The following is an 8,515-nucleotide window of genomic DNA, read 5'->3' as shown; positions in this document are numbered from 1 at the left end:
CCAGCTTGGCCATCAAGACAAAATAGTGTCTCTACTAAAAAACACACACAAAAAAAGCTGGATGTGGTGCCAGGTGCCTGTAATCCCAGCTACTCGGGAGACTGAGACAGGAGAATCGCTTGAACTCAGGAGGCAGAGGTTGCAGTGAGCCAAGATCATGCCAGTGCACTTCAGCCTGGGCAAATAAAGTGAGACTCCATCTCAAAAAAAAAAGAAAAGAAAAGAAAAAAGAAAAAAAAAATCACAGCAGAGACAAACGAACACTTGTTTTTTTTTTTTTTTTTTTTGGCCATTTTCCTAATTGTATTTCAAGTCTTTTCAAAGCAAAGCTTTAGGAACCCCCATATTCGATTATGCCCCTGGGCTCGGTCCACTTTTGCAGGAGTCTTAGGGAGTCTTACACAAATGCTTGAGTTATGCATTCACTAACATTAAACCTCAGGATAGAAGATGTGCAAATCAGCACTCCTTCCTCCATGGCAGGTGCTGATTTCAGAGGAGACACTAGCCCACAGAGAAAACACTGGAATTTTTCCTTGGATTCAGACTGTGATGAGAAGTCCATGCCATAAATATCATAGACAACTCTATTTTCTTTAACACTTCCCTTCCAGTTTTTAAAGATAGAGCTGGAAATAACCTTCTCTGAGGATACTTAATAATAATTAAAAACAAAAACACATGCACTAATGTGCTGTGCTTTCCAATATACTGGTTCTAGTTCAGCTAGTGGATGAGCTGATTAATGCATTTGCCCTAATAGCCAGGTGAGCCCATCTCTTGACGAAGCCCCCCTCTATTCTTGGTAGCTATGATGAGCCATGGAGATGTGGAAAGGGCATGAGAATCATGAGATCTCTGGAAATAGTTCTCCAGGAAGGCACTTTCATGAATGAGGTCTTCCAAATAAGTGACACCAAACCTCCCCAGGTGCTCCTCAATTACTCTGTTGTCTGTTAGAGAGGTGGTTTATTATTGACCGTGGCTTGTCCATCTTTCAAGGTTTCAGACTTGGAAATCCATAGGTCACACAAGGTTCTAGTATTCACAGCAGTTTTTAGACCCTCAGGGGTGACTTTTACAAAGACACCATTGAAAATTTTCTTATTCAGGTAAAGTCTTGCGATGATTCTCTGCACCAGTAAACTCACACCATTAATCCTATGGATGCATACAAGGATGGCCAAGTAATGTTTATTTGGCTATTTCAAGGCATGAGGTTTCACTTATAGTTGTCTGGGATGCACTATGCCTCATTTCTGCCACCAAGAATCATGTAGAAATGATTCCAGTCACTTAAGCCTTAGTCCTTTTCCTCTGCTCCTTCCTTGACAAAAGTGCTGGCTTTAGCTGAGTGGCTTTTGGAGCTTGATAAAAACTCTGCTTTTCAGGAGATTTTGGAAGCCAAAGACATTTTTATTTGCTCTTGATTCATCATCTTTTTTGTGGTGGTGAGCCTGTAGTCCCAGCTCCTCTGGAGGCTGTGGTGAGAGGATCATTTGAGCCTGAGAGTTGGAGGCTGCAGTGAGTTATGGTTGGGCCACAGCACTACAGCTTGGGTGAGAGAATGAGACCATGTCTCAAAAATAAATAAAATAAAATCCAAAATATATTTAGAAAATACGTAAATAATGGTAGAAAGAAAAATGTGACTTAATGTGCAGTAATTAAATGTCCCTATGCAAATTAAGATTTATCTATTCCTTCTCACTTTGGTGTCCATTTGCATGGAATTTTTTTTCCACCCCTTTATCTTACGTTTATGTAAGTTCTTATGTGTTAGGTGAGTCTTCTGAGGAGAGCACAGACTTGGTTGTTGAATTCTTATCCATTCTGTCATTCTGTATCTTTTAAGTGGAGCATTTAAGTTATTTACATTCAGCATTAGTAATAAGATATGAGATACTATTCTATTCATTGTGCTATTTGTTGCCTGAATACCTTGATTTTATGATTTTTTTCATTGTGTTATTGTTACATAGATCTGTGAGATTTATGCTTTAAGAAAGATCTATTTTGATGTATTTGAAGGATTTGTTTCAAGATTTAGAGCTCCTTTTAGCATTTCTTGTAGTGCTGGCTTGGTAATGGTGAAATCTCTCAGCATTTGTTTGTCTGGAAGACTGTATCTTTCCTTTATTTATGAAGCTTAGTTTCACTGGATACAAAATTTTTGGCTAATAATTGTTTTGTTTAAGGAGGCTAAAAGTAAGGCTCCAATCCCTTGTAGCTTGTCAGGTTTCTGCTGAGAAATCTGCTGTTGATATGGTTTTCTTTTATAGGTTACCTGATGCTTTTCTCTCACAGTGCTTAAGATTTCTTTCCTTTGCCTTAACTTTAGATAACCTGATGACTATGTGCTTAGGCAATTATCTTTTTGCTATGAATTTCCCAACTGCTCTTTGAGCTTCTTGTAGTTGGGTGTCTATATCTGTAGGAAGGCTGGGGGAGTTTTACTCAATTATTATCTCATATATGTTTTCCAAACATGTAGATTTCTCTTCTTCCTCGGGAACACCAAGTATCCTAGGTTCGGATGTTTAACAGAGTCCTGAGCTTCTTGAAGGCTTTGTTCATTTTTTTTTTATTGTTTTTTTCTGTCTTTGATGCATTGGGTTAATTCAAAACCCTTGTCTTCAAGCTCTGAAGTTCCTTTTTCTGCTTGTTTAATTCTATTGATGAGACATTGTAGTGCATTTTGCATTTCTGAATGTCCTTTATTTCCAGAAGTTGTGGGGGGGGGAGGTTCCTTTTTTTTTTTTTTTTTTTTTTTTTTTTTTTTTTTTTTTTTTTTTTTTTTTTTTTTTTGAGAAGGAGTCTTGCTCTGGTCCCTAGGCTGGAGTGCAGTGGCGCGATCTCCGCTCACTACAAACCCTGACTCCAGGGTTCAAGCAATTCTGCTGCCTCAGCCTCCCAAGTAGCTGGAATTACAGGCGCACACCATCATGCCTGGCTAATTTTTGTATTTTTAGTAGAGATGGGGGTTTCACCATGTTGGCCAGGCTGGTCTCGAACTCCTGACCTCAGGGTGATCCACCCGCCTTGGCCTCCCAAAGTGCTGGGATTACAGGCCTGAGCTATAGTGCCCCGCCATGATTTTTTTTTTTTTAAATTTATTTAGGCTGCTTCACTGAAGATTTTTCACTTCATATCCTGTATCATATTTTCTGTTAAAGAAACAGAAAATATGAACTTCACCTTTCTCTGGTGACTCCTTGATTGGCTTAATAATTGATCTTCTGAATTCTTTTTCTGGCAATTCAGAGATTTTGTCTTGATTTGGATCCGTTGTTGGTGAGCTGGTGTGATCTTCTGGGGGTGTTAAAGAACCATGCTTTGTCAAAGTACCAGAATTGTTTTCTGGGTACCTTCTCATTTGGGTAAGATTTCTGTATCCCACAAAGTGGAGATTTGTGGAACACTGAAATATTGTTTTATCACAATTGAGTTCAGCTGTGGCTTTATAATTCATAAATATATGACTACTATATTTCATATCAAAACACTTGAAAAGCATATTTACATATTAATTTATTGACAGTTACTCTTTGCCAATGAGAAAAATTAGATGCTAAATAACTAAAAAGTTTAATAAACCTCTCTTGTCAAAAGAGCAGAATAAAGTACAGTTGGACTCCAGGAGTAGCAGTTTTTGCGTTGTGTTCTTATCTCACTTCAGTTTATGAGTACATTTCAGGCAATTTAAAATAAAATTAAACATCAAGTTGAGTTCACAAACGACTATGCTATATTTAAAAATATTAAAGCTATTATCTTAAAATTTAAGTCTTAATTTTTAATCTTTTAAAATGTTTTACTATTTCAAAGATTCATTCCTACTTACATGCATGTAGCAGAAGGTATTGTAATAATGCAGCTAAAGATTTCCTGAAAATATTTTGTTCACATTTGTTCTCATATGTTTCAAACTTTATGCAACAATATATATTACTAAAACTAGATTTTGTGTTTCTAAAAAATTGCCTAAAAGTCAAATTGTATTGATTCTTCTTTCGAGTTTACAAAACAATAATACCAACTAAGATAAAGAAATATGAATACATATACTTTAGGCCTGTGAAAATTACAATACTTCCCTGAATCCCCAGATAATTATTTCAAAAAAGCAAGTGAGTTTCAATGAAAGTAAATGAAATAAACACTTGTTACTTCTTTTCTGAGTGAAATGAATGATGCACTTAGGAATGTCTGCCTTATCAATTGCATCTTCTCTACTAATTTGTTCTCTTTAGGTATCTTATTCTCTCGCCAGTAAAAAAAAACTAGCATGATAATTTTTTTCCACTTTCACAGAATAGTGAGTATAATTACCTGTATTAAATGTGCACTTTCTATGTGATCAAATGAACAAATACAATTATAATTTACCTTATTGCAATTAAAAAACTGGCAACATGCTAAGTCACTGAATTTTCTCCATCCACCCAATTTTCTAGTCTTCAGTTGGATTTTATTTTTGCTTATTTCCTAAAACCTCAGTACAAAAGGATAACTAATTAATTATTTGGAAAATTGTAATTATTAATCTTGACATACAATACACATCTTATATTTCTTTCTGATAAGTTATGTTTCTAATATAAAGTTTGAAATGAAGATGGTATACTGCCTTCCAAGTGTTTATTAGTATTCTTTCCTTAAATATATATCCTTACTTAAAGAATTTGTTTTTCCTTCTCAAGAATGGAAACAATAAAAAGAAAATTAATTCTTATTTGATTTTGAAATTCTTCTTAGTTTCAAGTGAGACTATGAATGATGGTGACCAACAGGTATTTGGTGCCTGACACATTTTGAGTTTTAATTCTAAACCCTTTGTAATGTTATTACTTTTAATCCTTGCAAACCTATATGACATAGGTGATATTTTTATCATTTAAAAAAGCTAAACTTCACAGAAAGGGAAATTAACTCTCTTCAAGTCATATTGATAACAAATAGCATGAAAATACTCCACAAATTGTAATTTTAATCATCCTGCTGTTTTCAATTTTTTTCTGTAGAGACTGGGAAAGGGTTTATACGAATGGCAATATTCACAGAGTGGACTAGAAGAAATACAAGAAGATAAGCTAAATAGATTTTGTTGTTGCATGTTTAGGTAACATCCTCCAATCTAATGATTGCCAGTAGAAAAACTAATGATGTTTTCTCATTAATATTTTAATAGTTCCTAAATTCAAATGAAGAAATGGGATATTATTTATTGGGCCATTCCAAACCCATCACAATATAAATTTTCACTATTATTTTAACGTAAGACTACTTTTCAACATTGTGAATGAATATTGTGTAAGTTAATATTTACTAGTGTATTATTTTGTAAATTACACACTTCATGTGAGCAAATAGCAATTCTATAAGGCTTATCATTGTACCTCTAGAAGAGTGCCTTAGCCTTGGCACCATTTACATTTTGAATGGTATAACTCTTTGCTATAGGGCTGTCCTGTGCATTGTAGGATGCTTAGAAACATTCCTGTCCTCAACCCATTACATGCCAGTAGCAACCCCCAACTTTGACAACCAAAAATGTCTCTAGATATTGCCAAATGTCCCTTGAAGAATAAAATTTTCTCTAGTGAGAACTACTGCCCTGTTGCATAGTAACTGGTACATAGTTACACATTTTATTAGTTTTAACTTTGAATGTTTATGCATACATAGTTTATTTACATAAATTAGAGAATATATAAATAGCTTACACTAAATAGTAAATCAGCAGGTGATCTGCCGTTAGTTCTCATATGGTAGTGTTTAGAACAAACACAAGAGACTTTCATATGAATACTTTGAAAGTTTTAGGCAAGAGTAGGTGTAAAGAAAATCTATCTGTAAATTACTGCACACAAATCAAAGTGATTAAAGCACATGTTGCTTGCATGCATTTATCTCTATTATGTTATTTGAATCTAATTTAAATACACACAGGTGTACATTCCTTTTTAATTTATTATTAGTTTGGTACAAAAGTAATTGTGTTTTTGCCATTAAAAGTAATGATTGCTTTATCAGCAATCACACTTACTATTTGATGCTGTTGACAAGAAATAATATGGAGAGGAATCTGGGAAGAAGGGCACATTTCTCCTTAAATCACAATGTTATAGTCAGCTCAAGCTGCATAATAAAATTCCATAGACTGAGGGGGTTAAACAACCCATATTCATTTCTTACAGTTCCACAGACAGAAATCCAAGATCAAGGTGCTGGCAGATTTGGTTCCTGATAAGAACTGTTTACCTGGCTTGCAGATGTTCATCTCCTTGCTGTGGACTGACGTGGTGGATAGAAATGAGAAACCTGGGTCTCTACTGCTCTTCTTATAAGAACATTAATCTCATCCTGAAGCATCCACTGCACGACCTCATCTAGTGACTGCATGACCTCATCTACTTACTTCCCAAAAGCCCCACCTCAAAATACCATCATACCGGGGGTTAGGGCTTCAACATACGAATTTTGAGGAGACACAAACATTTAGTCCATAATAACAGTAAGATCATGAGATCAAAGTAATAGATTTGGGCTACGACAATTTTCATACTTTTACTAATGGATTGTTGAAAATAGAGATTAGTATGTTACTCAAATTATTTGTAGGTAAAATACATATATATGTGTGTGTGTGTGTGTATATGTGTGTGTATATATATGTGTGTGTGTGTGTGTGTGTATACATATATATATATATATATATAAGCTACTGAATTCTGACAGCCTAACGTAATGACAAAAACTTACTAAATGAATTACGCTGCCGGGAGAAATAAGTAACATATTAAAATTAGAAGTACTTAAGGCTGGGTGCGGTGGCTCACACCTGTAATCAAGCACTTTGGGAGGTTGAGGCATGTGGATTACCTGAGGTCAGGAGTTCGAAAACAGCCTGACCAATATGGTGAAACCCCATCTTTACTAAAAATACAAAAATTAGCAAGGCATGTTGGCGTGCGCCTGTAGTCCCAGCTACTCAGGAGGCTGAGGCACGAGAATTGCTTGAACTGGGAGGCAGAGGTTGCAGTGAGCTGAAATTGTGCCACTACATCCTAGTCTGAGTGACAGGGTGACACTCGGATCTCAAAAACAAACAAACAAAAAAAAAGTACTTAAATTTTTACCAGAAAAAAGACTCAGAAGAAAAAGTTATTTTGATAGTGTTTCACCTACAACTTTCAGAGAAAATAAAATACCCTCAACATTCCAATGGGTTGGCAAGATTGCACTTCAGATGTGTGTGCATAGGTGTGTCTGTCTAGTATATGTAATAATGACATGTATGGATTCTGTAACAAATATTTAAATTTATTTTATAAATATAATTTTAATTATAGAAATTATTTGCAGAAATTTATTTTTTAACTTCCTATTCTACTTTTGTAAGCCCTGCAAAATATCCTAAATTTAATACAAGTCTGAAACATTTATTTAGTTGCCTCTCCAAGGTCTTTCCTAGGCTCCAAAGGTACAAAGATAATTAGAGGAACAACCTTTGCCTCTAGCAGATAAAAATTTAGAGAAACTTAGCAGCTACTGGTTAAAACAAGCAAACAAACAAAAACCTTCAACTAGAGAACTTCATAGATTTTAAATGAAAAAATAACTTACTTGTTTTGGGATATGCATATTGCAAACAAGCAAACTTGAGATTTGAGAAAAAGACAGCATGTTTTGTATGAGTGAGAGGGCCTCCCAAAACCATTTTGCATGGGATAAAAATTACAAAGTTCTAGATAGTTATGAAAAACAATACATAAAAAAGAAAGGTAATAAATTGGTCTCAACGGAAATATCAGAATTACAGCAATCATTTTTCTACAGTCCAATTTAGCTAGTTTTAAACAAATTCTTATAGATCTTTTTTCTTCTCTCCCATCATACAGCCATCCTTCATCAGATATTATTTACTCTATCTTCCAAACATATTGCTACTTCTTCCTTACCACCCCTACTGGTAGTACTCTTGTCTAAGCTATTATTGCTCATCTGATGTTGTGGTCAAAAAAATATGCCGCTTCAAATTCTTACTTCATATATGAGTGAGAACATGCTAAATATATCCTTCTGTGCCTAGCTTATTTCACTTAGCATAATGTTCTTCATTACACATTTTATAACTGTATTAAAATATCACATATATACCATAATTACATACAATTATATACTCATAAAAATTGAAAATTAAAATTAAAAGAAAGAATCCCTGCTTCAAGAGGCTTGCTGGATTAATATATCTATCTTCAGCACTTTGAAATCCAAAGCTGCTTTGTGCTAAAGCCAAACTTTCCATGGGCTGCTCCCCACCAATGACAGCATGACAGAGATCTAAGTCACATGCATTCCTCAGAGATGTGGGATCCACATAGCAAGATGTTCTTGACTCTAGAATTCCCTGTCAGCCTTGCCAAACTTTCTTAGATATGTACCGAAATCAAAGACCAACTATCCCTCCCTCCCTCCCTCCCTTCCTTCCTTCCTTTTCCTCCCTCCCTCC

The sequence above is a fragment of the Rhinopithecus bieti genome, unplaced genomic scaffold (assembly GCF_001698545.2).
Source record: "Rhinopithecus bieti isolate Rb0 unplaced genomic scaffold, ASM169854v2 scaffold_29391, whole genome shotgun sequence".
NCBI classification, from domain to species: Eukaryota; Metazoa; Chordata; class Mammalia; order Primates; family Cercopithecidae; genus Rhinopithecus; species Rhinopithecus bieti.
The sequence above is the reverse complement of the archived record's forward strand: the minus strand, read 5'-3'. Positions refer to the sequence as shown.